This window comes from Artemia sp. Qi Xiang Cuo, chromosome 17 (assembly GCF_049724085.1).
Source record: "Artemia sp. Qi Xiang Cuo chromosome 17, ASM4972408v1, whole genome shotgun sequence".
NCBI classification, from domain to species: Eukaryota; Metazoa; Arthropoda; class Branchiopoda; order Anostraca; family Artemiidae; genus Artemia; species Artemia sp. Qi Xiang Cuo.
Window position 1 is genome coordinate 21,609,267 of NC_142810.1, and position 2,744 is coordinate 21,612,010.

General features: G+C 37.8%; 1 non-coding gene across 1 annotated transcript; it reads right to left on the reverse strand.

Moving 5' to 3' along the window:
* Positions 1-1,466: 1,466 nt before the first annotated feature.
* Positions 1,467-1,538, reverse strand: TRNAA-UGC (transfer RNA alanine (anticodon UGC)). Its single transcript has one exon. It is a non-coding gene; the product is annotated as a tRNA-Ala (tRNA).
* Positions 1,539-2,744: the final 1,206 nt, after the last annotated feature.

The following is a 2,744-nucleotide window of genomic DNA, read 5'->3' on the forward strand; positions in this document are numbered from 1 at the left end:
TGTTTAAAAAAATAGAGTTGTGAGAATGTCAAATTTTAGAGTAAAGAGCGAGGCGTTGAGGAGGGGACAGCCCCTTTCGTATACGGAATAAAAGTTTTAACGTCGTTCCTTACTTTCAGTTAAAAAAACTTATTTTTTTTATTTAATTTTTGAACGTTTTTGAATTAATGCAGGTTTTGATTTTGGCTCACCGTACATGAATAATTAAAACAAAATTTGCATATTATATTTGGTTAAATGGCTTTCTCGAAACTTGTTTAATTTTATTTACGAACGTTTTTATTAGTAATAAATATACGTAACTTAGAATTAACTTACGTAACGAACTTCTATATTCATAAATTTTTAACACGTATATTAGGGGGTTCGCCCCCATAGTCAATACCCTGCTCTTTAAACTATAGTTCAAATTTTTTTTTCCAGTTCTTTAAAAATTACCTCTTAATCACAATCAGTTGATCAGTTGAAAAACTTGTTTTTTTTTTATTTAATTCCTGATCTTTTTCTTTAATAATACTGGGAAATCCGGCGCCCCCTTCATAGCAATGTCCCTTCCCCCATGAAAACTTCCTTCATGGAAAGATCCTTCCATATAGCCCCCGCCCCGCGCCGTCCCCCCCCAACCACAAAAAAACGCCTCAGAACAACTCGGTATAAAGACAAAAAAAAAAAAATAAAACTAAAAATTTAGTAAAGTTCATAACATTCAGCCCTCCCCCTGGGGCCTTTGGGGGATCAAGTCATCCTAAAAGACATTTTTATCATATTTTCGAACCATGCTGAACGAAATAGAAATCTCAAAATTTTGACCGAGTGAATTTGGGGAAAAATGAGCTATGGAGGGGGGCTTGCTGCCATCCATTTTTTTTGGTCCCCTAAAAAGGGCACTAGAACCTATAATTTTCGTTCGAATCAGCCCTCCCACGATGTTCTGGGACCACTGGGTCGATACGATCACCCCTGGGAAAAAAAACAAAAAACAAACAAACAAACAAATAAACACGCATCCGTGATCTTTCTTCTGGCAAAAAAAAGGAAAATTCCACATTTTTATAGATAGGAGCTTGAAACCTCTATTGTAGGTTTCTCTGATACGCTGAATATGATTGTGTGATTTTTATTAAGGTTCTATAACTTTTAGGGGGTCTTTCCCCCTTTTTTCGAAAATCAGCCAAATTTTCTCAGGCACGTAACTTTTGATGGTTAAGATTAAACTTAATGAAACTTATATATTTGAAATCAGAATTAAAATCTGATTCTTTTGATATATCTATTGGTATCAAAATCCCGTTTTTTAGAGTTTCGGTTACCATTGAGCCGGGTCGCTCCTTACTTACAGTTCGTTACCACGAACTGTTTGATACACATACTTGTCAGGTTAGTTTTTGGAAAGACATGCCTGCGTAGAGTCTTAGGCATGCTGATCAAGAATTTAAAAAAGAGACAAACAAGGCATATTCAAAAAATGGAGCTACGGGGGATCGAACCCCGGGCCTTTCACATGCAAAGCGAACGCTCTACCACTGAGCTACAGCCCCTTATCAACGGTAATTAAAAATCTAAATGTTAATGTAGGAAATAGTTAGAGACAGTCGCGGCTTGAGGAACTTAGGCAATTCTGTGGTTTATTATCTAATTATATCTAACAAATAGACCCCCCATCCATTCTAAAAAGACTGATGGGTATAAGCCTAGAGAAAGACACGTAGAGAAGAAGAGATGTTAAGAAAACAGTTCATACTTCATAATATACAGACTAATTGTAGGGTAGGCCTAGCTAACACATTTGGCATGCAGCCCTGCTATAGATTACCCCCAACCTGGAGCGTAGCTTCAGAATTTTATTGGGGGAAGAGGGTCCATATCCGGGTAGTCTAGGGGCATGGGCTAAATACTAATTTGTTTCTCCAAATTATTGGGGGGCAACTTCCCCCTTGCCCCCCCAGTGACGTCCCTGTCCCAACCCCCCTAATGTGTATACCTATAGCCAAATCATATATTCCCAATACATTCTGCCACTTTAGCGTGGCTGCTTGCAAAATGTGTTAGCTACAATTAGTCTGCCTATTATGAAGTATGAATTGTTTTCTCAACATGTTTCCTTCTCTACAGGTCCTTATCTAGGCTTACACCGACTGCTGTTAGTAAAATAGAGGATTTTGAGGTAATTCAGGCTCATTACCGCTTTTGACAATTCAGAGGTAAGTAGCTAGTCATGATGGATGGTACGGTAACGACTTTTTACCAACTGAGAGAGCTTTTCTGCTCTTGTCTTGTGTAACTTTCAGAAATGACCTAAAGTCCAAAAAGGGATCCAAGGAGATGTTTCAAAATTCTGTCTTCCACCCAAACATCAGTTTTTCACACAATTGGACAGGTTTTGCTAGGTGAATGAGCCCACAGTCTAATAAAGTCCTTGAGGAAGTGTTTTAGAGCTTGTACCCAGGCGTTTCAATTTGGGGAAAGGAGGGGTGTAGCTACATAAATTCAGAAGAATATTTCAATTACATTTTTTAAATAGATCAAGAAAAATAAACTGCTCCCGTACCCTTCTATATATAGAAAAGTATATTTTTCGTATCTTCGTTTTAAAAAACTTTGTCTTAAAAATTCATGCATTCATGCCGCCCTCGTCGCTTAGATTTTCGTGAATTGGTGTCATTGATTACATCCCTCCTCCTTCGCTACTTGTAAAGCTTGCCTGTGGAGCCTAATCTAAATGGGCCGAATTTGCCTTAAATCTG